The following is an 18,481-nucleotide window of genomic DNA, read 5'->3' as shown; positions in this document are numbered from 1 at the left end:
ATCTATCTATCTATCTATCTATCTATCTATCTATCTATCTATCTATCTATCTATCTATCTATCTGTCATATACATAGATATAGATATAGATATACCCACACATGAAGTGAGTCCTATTGGGCAAAAAATAGAAGGTGAGAGTGTGGCATCTGAGGTAGAACTGACTTAGATGGGGTTTTGGCTGTCCTAAACATCAATGCTTTTGAATTATGTAAATGCTATCTGGTCATAGCTAGTTGGTGAAAATAAAAATCTCAAGGAATAGGTGGATTGCTGAGTTTGGTGAGAGAACTAACCTTTAGGATACTGATAGAAGGAACTTAGAATATTTATTTTAAAGAATAACAAATTCTAAGTTCATGAAGCTCTGAGAAAAGATTAAGGAAGGGTATGACAAACACATTTAAATAGCTTGTGGTGATAATGTCAAATATCATGGAGTGATCAGGACAGTAAGTTAAGTTAGTAATCACTTATTGAATGCTAATTATGAACTTGTACAGTCCTAAGTAATAGGGACACAATTGCCAAAAACAAAAGAAAATAAAATCAACCCTTGCCCATAAAACGTTCACACTCTAATGGCAGAAAAATATGCAAAAAAGTACAAACAAAATATATGCAGGATAATAAGCAATGGGAAGGAATTAGCATTAAAGTGGAACAAGAAAAGCTTATAGCTAAAATTGGAATTTTAGGTAAGATTTGAAAGAAGCCAGGAGGCAAAGACAAGAACAGAGAGGAGTACAGGCTTAGGGAATAGCCAGTGAAAATTTATGAAGTTTGGAGATGGGAGTGTCACACAAGGAATAGCAAGGAAATCAGTGCCAGTGGATCACAGAGAGCCTGGAAGAGAGTAAGAGGTAAAAAGACTGGAAAGGTATGAAGGGGGCAAGATATAAAGGGTTCTAAAAGCCAAACAGATGATTTTATATTTGATCCTAGAGGCAATATGGAGGCACCAGAATGAAGCAAATAGGAGATGGAAAGGTCAGACCTAGGCTTTAGGAAGATCACTTTGATATCTGAGAGGAGGATTTCCTGGAATAGGGACATATTTGAGTCAGAGAGACCAACCAGAAGGCTGCTGAATTAGATCTGCACCAGAGTGGTGACCGTGTGAGGGAGGAGAAGTGTACATATACAAAATATATTGCAAAGGTGGTAACAATTTTAGGTGATTGTGAGGCTGGTGGTACCCTCAATAGTAATAGGGAAGTTAGTAAGAGGAGAAGGTTTGAGGGAAAGGTGAGTTCAATTTTGGACATAGTAAGTTCAAAATTTCTATGGAAAATCCAAAATGAGACATGTTCAGCTTGTCTCAAATGTGCATAGAGCAATGACTGGAATTTACAGAAATAATTTTCAGCTCCATATAACATAACCTTCATAATAATTACAATTATTCAAAAATAGATGGACTACCTAGACAGGTAAAGAATTCCCTTTTTAAGAATCAATAATTCATTTTAAAGAGTGTTGTAAAGGGAATTCTGCTTTAGGAAATGGAAAAGATGAAGCCACATGATCAGAGATTCATCTATTGCCTATAGAGTAGCTGCATGGGAAAAGATCAAGAAATATAAAAGCAAGCAACTGGATAGTCAACACTTTTCCTTCCTAGAAATTATTTCTCTGAGAGCTGATTGAAGGAGACAGTGATATAGCAACTGAAATCCCTTTGACTATTATCAAGGAAAGGACTGTAACTACAAGAGACACAAGCACTCTCCTCCATGTAGTAGGTCTTTAATATTTGTTGAATTGAAATCACTAAATTGAAAAGAATCAAAAAGGAGTTAGGGACTTCACTCTGAAACCTAAGGATATATTTTAGGAGTAAGGGTTCTGGGGTGCTAGACCAACCTCAGCCACAATATAATTCTCACTTAATCATTCACATCTCTGTCTCATTTTCATAATCTGTTTAAAAAAGGGGTAGGAGGTGGGGGGCTGGGTTACCAAGGCAGCATAGCACAGTGAAAAGAGTCTGGTTTTTGATTCAGAGTGCCCAGGTTTTAATGCTGTCTTCCACCTGTATGTCCATATGACAAAGGGAAAGTCACATAAAATCTCCAGGCTTCAATTTCTCCATCTGTAAAATGAGGAAGAAATTGGATCAAATGACCCCTAACTTCCCTTCCTTTTCCTTCCCTTCTAATTATCATGCTGTGATCTCTGAGTCCCCATTTTCCTCTTGAAGTCTATGAAAATTGAAAAAAAATGACACATAAGGAGATTTGTGTGAATATATCAAATTGAACCTGGAGGATGCAAAGTGAAGTAAACAGAACTAAGAGAACATCATAAAAACAGCAATAGCATAACTGTGATCAACTATGACAGATTTAACTACTATAATTAATAAAATGATCTAAGACAACTCCAAGGGACTCACAATGAAAAATGCTAGAGAGAGATGATGATGATGATGATGATGATGAACTCTAAATGTGGATTGAATCATACTTTTAAAATTTATTTTTCTTGATTGTTTTTCAGCATGGCTAATATGTAAATGTGTTTCTCATGACTTTACATGTATAATAGGTATCATATTGCTTGACCTTTCAATGAATGAGGAAAAGGTTGGAGAGAGATTTTGGAACTCAAAATTTTTTAAATGAAAATTAAAACATGATTATTTTTTGAAAATGAAGAATACAGAACAGGTATGATCCATGGAAAAAATTTATGCAATGTCAAAGCAAAAGTTATTAATAATAAGGGTTTTGGCTTTGTTTTGTTTTTAAGAGAGAGAGGTCTAGATATGGTATAATGGATAAAGTACAGAAATTGGCACTGCTGGGACCTGTGTTCAAATTCTTACTCAAACACTAACTGTGTAATCTTGGGCAATTGCCTGAAGCTCTCTGTCAAAAGGAAGAAATAAGAGGTAGATTTCAATTTCATATGAGCAAAAACAGAAGCTTAACAATTAATACAAAACAAAAGTAGAATAGTCTTCTTTGGGAGGTATGGAACTTCCTATTCCTTCAGGAATTCAGTCTCTGATATTTACGTACTAATTTATACGTAAGTTACAATCTGTGCTGTTGGAGGAAGTTTTGACATCAATAAGATCACAGCACCTTGACATGAAATAAGTACATATAAGCGTACAGTAATTGTTAAAAAAAATAATTTGAAAGAAGTAGAATTTTTGAGTGTTCAGTCAGAAAACTTATTAAATGACCATGATGTGCCTTCATGCCCCATATCTGTCAGTAAGCATTTATTAAACACCTACTATGTACCATTCACTATACTGAACACTGAAAACAGAGCTAGGCATTAATCCTGATTCATATGGCAAAAGCTTACCCGGAAGTTTTATTTCAATGAATTATTGTGTTAACCCTAAATCTTTCCTCCTCTTCTTTCACTGTGTGTTCTAAGTTGAAGCAGCAAAGGAAATATTAAGTTTATATATTATAGCTCATCTCCATGATTAGTAAGCAAGGAAGTCTTTTGTAGCCCTATATGCTAATGACTTCTATTCCTAAAAGAACCTAGAGCCAACTTTGCCTAACTTTTATTACTTTCTGCGTTTCCAGTAGTAACTACATTCTTTAATCCTGATGAAACTTCTACTTAAAATGCCAACTATTCTTTATTTTTATTCTAAATAATAAACTATCTCTTTATTTTTATTCTAAATAATAAGCCTAACTATGATATTTTCCACCTGAGGCAAGAATAGTTGATAGGGATAAGAAGAAGCATATGTGGGGATCACAACCCCTTGTTGTCCCTGGATAGTTGACTTCCATTTAAGCCTTCTTTACAAAGAGGGGAAAAATCACATTGTCCCCGTAAGGAAATACTCTCCTCAAGATGCTGCTACCTGGAATTCACTGAAGAACTTTGGAATCAATTGTGTGATGTGGGAGATACTGGCAAAGGATGACCAAGAATGGCATACCTGCATCAAAGAAACTGCTGTGCTCTATGAGTGAAGTGGAATTGCAGTATCTCAAGAGGAACATGAGATGTACAAATTTCAAGACATCTCTACTCCAAATGTTCATGTGGACTATTTTGCTTGCTGTATGGTAGAGCCTTTCAAGCTCACATTGGTCTGATCAGCCACAGTAAGATACACTATACCTTGATTCTAACATATAGTGATGTAATGTTGGTCCTCTTCAAGAAGGAAGAACAATAACCTAATAACCTGGAGGAAAAATCCAGCTACCATTTCCTAGTTACAGCTTTCATTCAATTTTGAATTGTTGATCTGAAAGAAGTTGCTGAGGATAGGATGGGGTATGACCTTGTCTCACCCACTACTTTCTTATCCAGGGTGCTGCATCAAACAAGGTCAAACAGAAACACAAAATCTGTAAGACCAATGTATTTTTATAGGGAAAATGTTACAAGATATTACAACACTTCAAGTAGTTAAGGAATAGAGAATGATGTTCATCCAAAGTGAAGACTTCAAAAACAAAGTCCATTATCTTGAAATAACATAATTTTTGCAACAGAGCTAGGGATTATTAGCAATACAGAACCATGGTGCCCCCAGACAGTAGCCACCATCAGTAGGAAAAAGTGTGTTATTTAAGGAGGTTTAATAGGCTTTCTTCCCACCTCATAGCCATGGAATTATATTTTCAGAACAATCAAAAATCAAAACAATACTTTTTCTTTTTAATTGCTTGTTTGCTTGTCACCACTCCACCTTCTTTAATAAATGAAATGTCCTATTTTTCCATGCTACTGCTAAGGACCACAGTGAGGGCTGCTAACCTTCCTGCAGCCCTATATGAAAGGAGTCAGTCCCTTTCTCTCAGTTTAGTCACTTTCAGTTTTCCTAATTGGTGGTGTTTTTAAGAGTGTATTCCCATGAAAATGATTCCTTTGCTTGAAGGAAAAATAAATAAATTGAAATCCCAACAGATTTTTCCCCTAAAAAACATAAACACAAATAAAATCTTATGCTTTTGGATGGGACTTTTTAATGCAAAGTTGGCTATTAAAATAAATCAGCTCCAGGCAATGACAGAGATAGTGGTGATCAAAGTCAGTGGTTATGGAAACCACAGCATTGTTTACAAGAGACAAGCATTTCGTTTTTTGTTTTTGGAAGTGAAGTGGGAACTAAGATACTCCTTCATTAGAGATATGGTTTGGATGGTTCAGCAAGAAATTCAGTGGCCATTGCAGGGAAAGTTACTGGAAGTCATGAAATGGTAACTAGATAATATGTCCTAGTTTGAAACTTTGCCCCAGAAGACACTAAATTGGGTATAACTTTTGATGCTGAGATGATAGTACTAGGTCTACATACAAGAGAACAAAGAGGAAAAGGATTTCTTCCTGTACTAACAATGAATTTGAAATGAAATAGGAACCCACCAATTGGAGGATGGCTGGACATATTACAGCATGGGAATATAATGGAATATTATTGCATTGGAGGAAATGATAATAGTTATGGGTTCAAAGAAATCTGGGAATACTTGAATGAACTTCCATAAAATCAATTGGCCATGTTGTCATATGCATAGTGCAGTTCAGGTGTGCTGTATCTCTGCAGGTGTTTTCTGCTGTCTGACCCTGTGGAAACACCTCCTTCCCCTCTGCATCCCTCCCCATCACTCACCCCTACTTGGCCATGGCCACCTGACAGGAGCTACATCTGAGACCAGGGTGAGGGCCTACTCAAAAGAGAGTGAAACCAAATGGTTCAACTCCCTCTTTGTCCACAAAATGGATTCCCAGAACACTGCCCATCCTACCCTACTGTCATATGAGGATACCAACAAAAACTGTAAAAAATTTAATTTCATAATGTAAAGCCTGAGTAAATGAATGCATACAGTCCTTCCATCCATTGCTATCTCTGTTACCATGTGTAGAAATGCCATGTGTTTTTCAAGTATGCAAAAAATTATAACCAAGAGACTTAAAGCCATACCCCTTTGGGATAACCAGTACTGAAAATCACTGACTGAATAACATGCTTAATAATAATAGTACTTCCTCCTCTTCATTTGCCTGGAATCTCTCCCAGATGCCCCAAAATTTCAGAGATAGGAGAAGTTGAAACTAGTGAATGGGAAAAATGAAGAGGCAACTTAAAAATGAGGCTGGAACCAAAAGTAGACAGACACAATTGGGATTTCCAGTGAGAAATATGGGCAGAGACCATAATTGGGAAAATAATGGGGATTAGTCTATTTTTTCCTGAAGATTCATAGAGTCTTGGGGAGGGAAGACTCAGGGAAGACATGAGAACTATTTCTGAAGGGCTGTGTTTATACTTCATTCTTGAAAAGTACCATGACATCAGGAAGATGATGACATGACTTGGAGTTGACTTTGATTTGAGTAAGGAAGGGCTGTGCAAGATCATCAGCCTCACTTTCTCCTCCAGAGCCATCTGGGTCTAGTGGCCAGATATTCATTGGGATAGCTGGAGATACAATGGGAGACTTTGGCCAATTTAAACTGATGTCTTTTCAAGTTCTCACTTTGAGTGATGTAATACCCATCCAATGAACATGCCTCTTTAAGTGGTGAGTCAAGGGACGGCTCCTTTAATCAAAGAAAAAAAGAATCTAACTGGTAAGGGAAGACCTTCAGGGTTGCTGACCAAAAGAGGAACAATTACTATTTACATTCCCTCCAAGCCAGGAAGGCCCCCAAATTAGCCATTAAGTGGTTCTTGAGTAGGGACCTATTGTTGTCCAATCTCTGAGTTCCAGAGTGAATTGGGTTTAAGATTTGCTTTTTGAGAAAGAAATCTTATCAGTAAACCCCAAGTGAACTATGCAGCTTTCTGCCATCAGAATTTGTCTTCTGAGGCAGACAGAGATAGAAATGGAGATGGAGAGGTAGAAGGAGAGCTGAGAACTGAATTACCCAACTGACTGGGTCCCCACTCAGGCAGCTCAGACAACTCACAGGTTGTGTTTGTCCTTGGTTCTCAAAAAGGACCATGACATCAGAGAGACGAAGACATGACTTACAGTTGACTTTGATTATATCAAGAGAGGACTGTTCAAAGTCACCATCCTCACTTTCTCTTCCCTTGTTCTTTTCATTCTAGGGGGCAGAACCAAGAGCAGTGGAGAGGAAGATGAAGCTTCAAAGAGGCAGAGAATTACCTGAGGCAAAATTTTTTCCCTAAAGATGAAGGCTAGATGAGAACTTACTGTGTATCACAATTTTAGATTTGGAGGCCTTTCCATCAGGTCCAGTCCATACTAGAAAAAAAAAAAGAAAACATACTATATCATACTTGAGAAGTGATTATCCTATCTCTGCTGAAAGACCTCAAGAGACAGGAAACTCATTAACTCTACAGGCAACCCTTTGCAATTTATGACAATTATTACTATCAAGAAGTCTGTCCTGCTTTGAAATCTAAACAAGCTTCACTGCAAAGATCTCCCCTTTCTTTCAATTCTTTCTAGTTGTAAGAGGATTTCTAAATGAGATATAGGCAGCTAGGTGGCAAAGTGGATAGAGAACAGAATCTGTTGTCAGAAAATCTGGATCCAGTCCTGCCTCTGACACTGCTGTATAGGCAATTCACTTTACCCCAGTGCCTCAGTTGCCTCATCTGTAAAATAAGGATAATAATAGCATTTACCACAAAGAGTTGTTATGAGTTTCAAATAACATACGATGTAAGTGTTTGACAAATCTGAAAAATCTGCATAAATGCAAGCTTTTATTTATCTTTGGAAGGATGTGGATACTCTGAACTGATGAGATCACAATTGTATTTGAGAGTGTGGTTGTTTGTTTTTGTTTTATTTTGTTTTTTACTGAGAGAATTATGAGTAGATTTTGCGGAAATAATTCCACTACCTTATGGCTAAATTCTACTTAAAAGGGTCAATTCATTTGACTTTTAAATTAGTAATAGGGAACATAAAACTTGATACAATGAGTACAGCCATTGTTGAAAATAAGCTCCAGAGTGAGAAGATAGTAGAGTTAGGAAAATGGTGGGGAGACTGTGGTAAGTGATACAAGATGGAAACCTATAGAGAGACAGAAAAACACCCAGAATCCACTTATCTACTTAATCTTGAAAAAAAAATGAAATGTATCCCAGATTGAATAATGATATGGACAATTACTTTATTTGGAGAAATCACAAATAAAATTTGACGAGTTTTATTAGATCCAAAGGACAAGATAGAAGACAGAAACAAACCTCTTGAAAGAAACAACCAAAGAAAAAGTTCCTGTAACACCATAGCCAAAGTAAAGAACAACCACATCAAAGAGAATACATTGAAAATATCCAGAAAGAAGCCATATAAGTACCCAAAAGAAACATTGGGATCCCACAAGGAATTGGCAGCATCTATTAAAAAAAAACAGGAGGAGAGCATAGAATGTAATATCCAAAATGCAAAAGATGTTGGTTTACAACCAAGAGTAATTTCCTCTGCAGAGTATAAATTTATTGAAGAAATTAATGGTACCTTATTCAATGCTAACATAGTAATGGAGGGTATCAAACAAAGCCCCTTTCAATTGTAATGTGTTCAAAGAGCATTGAAGAAGTTAAATAAGAAAAACAGAGGAAATTGGGATGGCTTGGTTCTGTTTTGTCTTTTAAGGGGGGTGGAGGGTGGGAAGAAGGGAGAATGAAGTTTACTTATGCTAGTTTAGAATGGAGGGAGAAAGGAGTAGACCTTGCTTCTTATAATTGGGATGGGTGAAAAGACAAGTATTCAAATATGGAGAAAGATATAGTGAAAAAATACTATTTAAAGCTCTTATCAGAAAAAAGAGAGTTGAACACACTTCTTATTTGGTATAGAAATTCATCAAACAGGGAAATAAGGTAGGATTTAAAGGTGGGTTAAGAGTGGGCATAATGCTTATGATAGAATATTCACTGGCAAAATTAACTTCTGAGTCTTGAAGGGGGTTGTACTGGTGAAAACAAAAACACTGCCCCTGGCTCCCCCCCCAGGAATCTAAGGAAGTACTCATCAATTAGGGGAATATCTGAGCAAATGGTGGATGATGAATATTACAGAATATAATTGTGGCCTAAGAAATTATGAAACAAATTAAAAGAAACAAGAAGGGAAACAATATTTTGCTAAAAGTCATCATAGACAATGAAACAATGTCAATACTAAACATACATGAACCAAAAGGTGTATCATCAAAATTCTTAAAGGAAAAGTTAAATGAACTATAGGAGGAAATAATCAGTAAAACTGTACTAATGGGACCTCAACTTTCTCCTCTCAGAGCTAGAAAAATCTAACTATAAAATAATCTTAAAAGTTAAGGAAAAGAAAAGAATCTTAGAAAAGTTAGATATGTTAGATCTCTAGAAAAAATTAAATAGATTGGGAAAAATAATATCCCATTTTTTCATAACCAAATATAGAAAAGAAGAAATATTTAATGCATCATTTTAGAATACAATACAATAAAAATACATTTAGTAAAGAGCCATAGAAGCACAGATTAAAAATTAATTGCTAACTACATAATGGTTATTGACCTTCATTCTCAAAGAGGACCAAAACAACATCACTATGTTAGATTCAAGTTACAGAGTATTTGACTGTGGCTTAATAGACCAATATGAGATTGGAATGCTCAACTATAGGTTGGGCACAAATAGTCCATGTGAGTATTTTGGGTGATTCTCTAAATTTGTGCCCCTTGCATTTATTTTGAGCACTTCAATTCTGCTTTGCTCATAAAGCACAGCACCTTCTTTGATGAGGGCACACCATGCCAGGATTTCCTATGCCACTGCCTCAAAGTCACACAATCAATTCCAAAGTTCTTCAGAGAGACTTTGAGATCCTTGTATCACTTCTTCTAATCACCACTTAAGCACTTGCCTTGTGTGAGTTCTCTATAAAATAGTCTTTTAGGCAAGTATTCATTTAACATTTGAACAGTGAGGCTAGCCCACTGGAATTGCACTATCTACAGCAGAATTTGAATGCTTGTCAATTTAGTTTGAGTAAGGACTTCAGTATTTGGTACCTTATACTACCAGATGATCTTCAGAATCTTCCTGAGACAATTCAAATGGAAGCGATTCAGGTTCCTGGCATGCTGCTGGTAGAGAGTCCAGGTTTCACAGGCATACAACAATGAAGTCAGCCCAGCAGCTCTGTAGATGTTCATTTTGGTAGTCAGTCTAGCAATTTTGTCAACCTCATTATCAATGTGTACAACCCTGGAAAGTATCACTGCCAAGGAAAGTATAGTTATCCACAGTATTCAAAATTTCTCCATTTGCTATAATCAATAGTTCCACATATGAATGGTGTGGTACTGACTGGTGGAGAACCTCTGTTTTCTGGGTATTCATTTTTGGGCCAAAATTAGCAAAAGCAGCAGAAAATCAATCCATAGTCTATTGCATCTCAGCTTCAGAGGCAATATTGAGAAATGAGTAGGTAAAGGAACAATCATAGAAATGTCAACAATTTTATTAAAGAAAATAACAACAATGAAACAATATACCAAAAATTTTGAGATGCAATCAAAGTGGAACTTATGGGAAAATTTATATTTCTAAATATGTACATCAATAAAAGAAATAGCAGACCAATGAATTTCACATGCAACTAAAAACAAAACCATAAAAGAAAAACAAATGCAAAACCCCCCAACTAAACAGAAAAATTGAAATTGCAAAAATCTAAGGAAAGATAAAATTTTTAAAAAAGAATTAATAAAACTAGGAACTATTTTATATAAAGTCACAGTAACATAGGAAAAAATATTCTTAATTTTATTTTTTGCAAAGAAGAAAATCAAATTACCAGTATTAAAAAACGAAAAGGGTGAATGCACCACCAATAAAGATGAAATGAAAGCAATTATTAGGAGCTATTTTGTCTCATTACATGCCAGTAAAATTTATAACCCAAGAGAAATGGATACATATTTACAAAAATATAAACTGCCCAGATAAACATAAGAGATAGAATATTTAAGTACCTCTATCTTAGAAAAAGAAAATGAACAAACCATAAATTAGCTCCCTAAGAAAAAATTCTCAGAACCATATGGATTTGCAAGTGAAATCTACCAAATACTAAAAGAATAATTTGTCCCAATACTATATAAAGTTTACAATACTTCACAAAATATTAAAAACAAGTGACAAGAGGGAAAGCAAGGACAAAGACAACTATAGTTACTTAAAGAATAGTGATGAAAAAATGTTAAATAAAATAAATTATTTTAACTATTTTAATTTAACTAATTAGTTGAGTAACTAATTAGTCTCAGTTCCAGGTCATAGAGGAGAAATGAAGGTCAAAGATACTTAGCGGGTTCTCAAGTAGCAAAAACATTTCCAGAATAGTGTGCCAGGAAGCCCTAGTTGTGACTTAGAGGGGGAAAGAGTGAAGAACTTGGACATGGGACAAAGTTAAAAAACAACAACAACAACAAGAAGGACCTGAGGCCAATGGCACCATCCCTTAGACTCCAGGAGTAGAGGTAATTATAATAGCAAGCTGCTATTGTTTTTTTTTTAAAGGAAGCAAAGGAAAAAGAAACCAACTATGGACAGTTACTATGGGAATAGAGAAGATCAGGGCTCATCTTCACAGGAGGATACTGAAGCAAAAAGAAAAAAGCCTCTGCTTCTCCAAAGAGTAACACCTCAAATGGTCGTTGGCTCCCCAAAAAAGTTTATAAACTCAAAAAAGACTTCAAATATAAAATCATAGAGATTGAGGGAAAAACTGTTAAAGAAAGAACAGTTCACAAAAAACAAGATTATGAAAAGAAAGTCACCCAACTAGAAAAGGAGATACAGAATCTTAAGAAAGAAAATGACTCCTTGAAAATTAGAATTGGCAAGGAGATGCCAGCAAAGTTATGAAACTAAGTAATTACAAAACAAAATATAAAGAATGAAAAAAATAGAAGAGAATGTCAAACATAAGAAAAACAACTTATCTGGAGATCAAGAAAAGAAAGCATAAGAATGATCAATAATCAAAAACATAATCTTAATACAATAATACAAGAAATAATTTTAAAAATTGTTCTGAAGTGCTAGAACAAGAGGCAAAGTAGAGATAGAGAAAAAAAAAATCCTTGATCACCACGTGAAAGAGATCCTCAGAGGAAAACTTGCAGGATTGTTTTAGCCAAATGCCAAAACCCCAGGTTAAGGGAAAATATAACATGCAACAAGAAAAAGACAATTCAGATATGGTGGAGCTACAATTAGAATTGCACAAACCTAACAGTGGCTACACTAAAAGACTGCAGGTCTTGGAACACTATATATCAAAGAGCAAAAGAACTGTGGTTACAATCAAAAGTAATTTTGCCCAGCAATATTAAGTATAATGCAAAAAATAGACATTCAATTAATTAATGGACTTTCAAGATTTTATTGCAAAAAGACCAGAACTGAATAGAAAATTTGATGTAAAAGATCCAAGAGAAATATAATAAATATCAAAGATGAATTACAAGGGACTCAATAAGGACAAACTGTTTACTTTTTACACCTGGAAATGTAAACCATATGTCTAAGATTGTCATTAATAATTGGGTAGTTTGAAAGAAAGAGTGGATAGAGCTGAGTATAGTGTGATTCTAAAAAGTTTAATTATTCAGTAAAAGGTAAAAAAGAAGAATTCTATCATGTAAATGAGGTGTAAGAAAAAGAACTAATATAGCAGAATTGGATTGAGGAGGAAGGTGAGGTTCTGGAGCCCTACTCTCCTGAGGAAGGTGTTAAAGAGGGAACAATATATTGAGAAGAGTATAGAAGTATTCTAAATACAGAAAGAAATAAAAGATCAAGGGATAGGGTGGATGGAGAGGATAAAGAAGGGAGTCTTGGAGAAGGTTAGGCTAGGGGATAGGAGAGCAAGGTCATGGGCAGAATTAAAGTAGAGACACAGTAGGGATAGGGAATAAGATACACAGACAAACATAAAAATATTAATTGTAGCCTTTTTTCATTGGTGGCAAAATGCTGGAAACCGAGGGTTTGCTCATGAACTGGGGAATAGATGAATAAGCTGTGGTATATGAATGAAATAGAATGCTATTGTGCAATAAGAAATTATGAAAAGGCAGATTTCAGAAAAAAAACAAATTCTGGAAAGACATGTATAAATGGATGTAAAGTGAAATGAGCAGAACCAGGAAAATATTGTAGGCGGTATCAGCAACACTATATGATGATCAGGTATGAATTACTCAGCTCTTCTCAGCAACATAGTGATCTAAGACAAGTACAAAGGATGCATGAAGGAAAATGCATATCCAGATAAAGAACTAATGGACTCTGAGTTCAGATCAAAGCATTTTTTCAATTGCTTTATTCTTTCTAATGTTTTTTTTTCCTCTTGATCTGTTTCTTCTTCCACAACTGTGACAAATAGAGAAATATGTTCTACATAATAGCACATGTATAAATACTAAATTTAACTGCCTACCCTTTTCAGCAGGAGGAGGGGACAGAGAGGTGAGAAAAATTTGTAAATTACAAAATCTTGTAAAAATAAAAAAAATCAATATAGCACATTTCTCTGATAAAGGGCTCATTTCTCAAATATGTAGGGAACTGCACCAAATTTATAAAACTGTGTCATTTCACAATACTTAAATGGTCAAAAGATATGAACAGTTTTCAGAACAAGAAATCAAAGCTATTAATATTCATATGATAAAATGCTCTTAATCACTGTTAGAGAAATGCAAATTAAAACAACTCTGAGATACCATCTCATACCTATCAGATTCACTAACTGGACAGAAATGAAAAATGGCAAATGCTGGAGGGCATATTGAAAATTCATGACACAAATGCACTTTTGGTGGGTTCTGAACTTGTTTAACCATTCTGGAGAACAATTTGTAACGACATCAAAGGGTTGTAAAACTGCACATCTTTCTTATGTATCCCAAAGAGATCATAGAGAAGGGGGGGGGGAAGGATCTATATGTACTAAAAAAGAAAATTTATAGCAGCTCTTTGTGTGGTGGTAAAAAATTGGAAATTGAGGTGATACCCATAAATTAAGGAATGCTCTCTATGTAAACTTCCTTTAACTGCCCTAATAATGATAAAATTCTTAGCAATTGCATGTATCATCTTCCCATATAGGAATGAAAAAAGTTTTAACTTCATTGAGTCCCTTATTATTTTTTCATATTTATCTTTTTATTCTTTTCAAGTCTCATGTATGAATGTAAAATATTTATTCAATGTTTCTCTTTTAATAAGGAATGTTTGAAAGTTCTCTATTTCATTAAAGATCCATTCTTCCCCTTAAAGTATTACCCTCAGTTTTGCTAGGTAGGTGATTGTTGGTTGCAATCCTGGCTCCCTTGCCTTCCATAACATCACACTCAGACCCCTATTTTTTTTAAACATGGAAGTGACTAAATCTCATGTGATCCTGACAATAGCTCTATGAAATTTGAATTACTTAATTATCACTGTTTTAATTATTTTCTCTTTGACCTGGGAGCTCTGGAATTTGACTGTAATACTCCTTGGATTTTTCATTTTGGAATCTCTTTCCGGAGGTAATCAGTGAATTCTCTCAATCTCTTGTTTTATCCTCTGGATCTAAGATATCAGGGCAATTTTATTTATACATACACACATATATACATACATATATATTTACACATACACATAAATATACATTTATGATATGTAGACTCTTTTTCATTCATGGCTTTCAGCTAGCCTAATAATTCTTTAGTTATCTTCATCAATGAATTTTCCAGCTCAATTGATTTTTCAATGGGATATCTCACATTGTCTTCTATTTCCATTCTTGTAACTTTTTTTAACTTAACTTTTAACTTTAGTTAAATTTTGAATTTATATACCAAATTTTTTTTCAGCAATTGCCCAATTGATGGGCATTCCCTCAATTTGCAACATTTTGACACAACAAAAATAACTTCTACAAATATTTTCAAACATGTAGGTCTTCTCCCCTTATTTATGATCTCTTGGGATATAGATTTCATAGTGGTATTGCTGGATCAAAGAGTATGTCTAGTTTTGGTTACCCTCAACTGTAACAGGTCTTTCTCACCTCTTCATGTGAAATAATTTATGCCATTCTACCTCTCCTTTCTTTCTGCACACTTTGTACGACTCTTTCTCGATCCTTAATTATTTTTATGTCATTCTGGCCATTCTGTCATTTGTGTCTGGTGTTTGTTCAGACCTGGTGGGGATGTTTCTGTGTTTCCTCAGTGCTATTCCAAAAGCATGTGGAGGTCTGTCCTGTTTTCTTTTCATGTTGGAGGCAGCCTGTTTGCCTGGGGATATACTGTAGCACATGAAGTTCTGGCTGCTGGAGGATGCCAGTTTGTTTTGGGCTGTGTTTTCTTTTTCTTTTTTTTTTTAAAGCAATCGGGGTTAAGTAACTTGCCCAAGGTTACAGGGCCAGTTTTAGTGGGGGGGGGGAGGGAGGGTGTTAAGTATCTGAGGCTGGAATTGATCCCGGGTCCTCCCAACTTTGGGGCCAGCGCTCTTACTCACTGCCACACCTAGCCACCCCTTGGGCTGTGTTGAAGCACATGGAGGTCTGGTCACTGAAGGACAGCTGTTTGCCTGAGACTATGCTAAAGCTCATGGTGGTTATTGGAGCTGGAGCCTGAGAGTTCCCCTGGCTTTGCTAAGGCATATGGGGGGAGAGGGGTTGATGGCATTGTTGTTTGCCTGCTTCCCCACAGAGGGCTCAAGATCTCCCACTTCTTTAATAGTATTTTATTTTTCCCAAAAGCACACCATTACAATTTTTAGCATTCATTTTAGAAGACTTTGACATGCAAATCCTTCTCCCTACCTCCCTTTCTCCCATCCCAAAATGGTAGGCAATTTGATGAGTTATACATGTGTTATAATATAAAATATATTTCCATATTAGTCACATTTGTGAAAGAATAAGCAAATAAAAAGGAAAAAGAAAACAAGGAATCAAGTAAGTGAAAAAATTCTTTGATCTGATTTGTTCTTTATCTGGATGTAGACAACATTTTCCTTCATCATTCCTTGGTACTTGTCTTGACAAGTTGAGACATTCACAGATGATCATCACACAATATTGCCAATACTCTGCACAGTGTTTTCCTGGCTCTTCAATGGTATTTCCTTCTATCAGTCTTCTCCCTGGTCTGCCCTCTCTTCTGTCAATTGTCACACAGACCTCACCTCACCCACACCTTTCATTAATCTTCTCCCTGTCCTACTTTCCTCTCAGGTAAGATGTATTTCTTTTTATCTTTTTCTTTATGAAGGGCAATTGGGGTTAAGTGACCTACCCAAGGTAACATGGCTAGTTTTTATCTTAAGTCTCTGAAGCCAGATTTAAATTCAGGTCCTCCTGACACAAGGGCTGGTGCTCTATTCATTGCACCATGTAGCTGCCTTTTAAGATATATTTCTATGTTCAACTGATTGTGTGTATTACTCCATCTTTGAGCCACTACTCAATAGAGAAAGGTTCAAGCAACATCCATTGCTTACCCTTCCATACTTCCTTCCACTCTAATTTTTTTCCCACATCTCCGTGTTAAATAATTTATCCCATTCTACCTCTCCCTTCTTTCTCATTCCCATACTCTTCTTTTTCATTCCTTAATGACTTTTTGTAATTCCCTCAAATTCACCTTATACCAAAACACCCTATGTATATTTCTTCTTGCTCTTCTATTGGTGGTGCAATTTTTAAGATTTACAAATATCATCCTCTCATGTAGGACTGTAAACAGTTCATCTCCATTGAATCCCTTATGTTTTCTTTCTCCTCTTTCCCTTTTTGGATTCTCTTGGGTCTTGATATTGGAAATCATTTATTTTTATTCAATTCTGGCATTTTCTTTAATAAAGTTGAAATCCTTCTATTTCATCAAATCACCATTTTCCCCCTGATGTATTATGCTTAATTTTAACAGGTATGTGATTTTTGGTTGCAGTCCTAGATCCTTTACCTTCCAGAATATCATATTCCATCTCTAATTCTTTAATGCTACAGTTATTAAGTCCTATGTAATCCTGATTGAGGCACCCTGGTATTTGAATTGTTTCTTTCTGACCACTTGCAGTATTCTGTCCTTGACCTGACAGTTCTGCAATTTCACTTCAATGTTCCATGGAGTTTTTATATTGGGATCTCTTTCTGGGGATATGGGGTCACTGGTGGATTTTTTCACTGCCTGTTTTGCTCACTCTTCCCAGGATATCAGAGCAGAATTCCTTGATAATTTCATGAAATATTCAGTCAAGGTCCTTTTTTAAATTATGGCTTTCAAGTAGCTCAATGATTCCTACATTGTCTTTCCTGCATCTATTCTCAGTTCAGTTTGTTTTTCCCGTGAGGTACTTTACATTTTCTTCTATGGTTCATTCTTTTGAATTTTTTTTTTAAATTGAATCTTGATAACTCATGAGTCATCAGCTTCCATTTTCCCAATTCTAACTTTTAAGTCATTGTATTCATCAGTTAGTTTTTGTAATTTATTTTCCATTTGGCCAATTATATTTTTCAGGGAGTCATTTTCTTCAGTGGATTTTTGTATCTCCCTTTCCATTTGGCTAATTCTACTTTTTAAGTAATTGTTTTCTTTTTTCCAATATGTTGACTCTTTTTTTCATAATTCTCTTGCATTATTCTCATTTCTTTTCCCCAATTTTTCTTGTACCTCTGTTATGTGATTTTGAGCTCTTCCATGAATTCTTTCTGGACTTCAGACCACTTCCCATTTTTCTTTGGAGTTTTGCCTTTAGGTGTTTTGAGATTTTTGTCCTTTTCTAAGCTTGTGTCTTGGTCTTCCCTGTAGCCAGATTAACTTTTCATGGTCAGATTATTTTTTGTTGGTTTTTGCTCATCTTCCTTTGGGCTTTTCCTTTTCTTTTAAATTTGAGCTCTGCTTCTGGGTTGAAAAGGGCACTGTCTCAGGTTTCTTGTGCCATGGATTGCAGGCCCTGGCTGTTTACCTGGTGCTGCACCGATGTTGCCCTCAGGCTCATGGGGACACTCATGTCTGGTGATGCACTGAGGCTGTGGTCTAGGGGTTTGTTGGATATAATATAAATGCTGGAGACATTATAATTTGGAAGCTTAACTTGATGCTGGACTTGAGTCCTTTGGGTTGTGTCTGGCCTATATTGAGGCCAGTGTGGTGTTCCTGGGGGTCTGGACACAGGAGGATGACTGTTTTCCAGGGCTATTCTGAAGCATGTGGTGGTTCTCAGAACTGGAGTCTGCTGGTCCCCTGGGCATGCTGAGGCAGGTGAGGGGTCCTGTGCTGGCATTTGCCTACTCCACCACACTGGGGCTCAGAATCTCCAGCTGTTGTGTGGAGGTAAGACTTTCTTGCTGGAAAAAAGGTTTATTGTCTCTGTTTCTCCAAAATTAGGTGTGGCAAGAGAACTGACATGCTTGAAGCAATTAATGACAGTTCAAGTCACTATGTAATTGTAGAACTATGCCTCAAGTGAGGTAACTGATCTTTA

At 35.8% G+C, this 18,481-nt stretch overlaps 1 pseudogene; it reads right to left on the bottom strand.

The window, feature by feature from the left end:
- Positions 1-18,280, bottom strand: part of LOC138175712 (beta-1,4-galactosyltransferase 3 pseudogene) — a 133,076-nt pseudogene extending 114,796 nt beyond the window's left edge.
- Positions 18,281-18,481: the final 201 nt, after the last annotated feature.

The sequence above is a fragment of the Petaurus breviceps genome, unplaced genomic scaffold (genome assembly GCF_028583685.1).
Source record: "Petaurus breviceps papuanus isolate PSGF00001 unplaced genomic scaffold, PetGlider_PUasm1.0 79, whole genome shotgun sequence".
NCBI classification, from domain to species: domain Eukaryota; kingdom Metazoa; phylum Chordata; class Mammalia; order Diprotodontia; family Petauridae; genus Petaurus; species Petaurus breviceps.
Note: the sequence above shows the minus strand (reverse complement) of the source record. Positions and strands in the feature narration are given on the sequence as shown.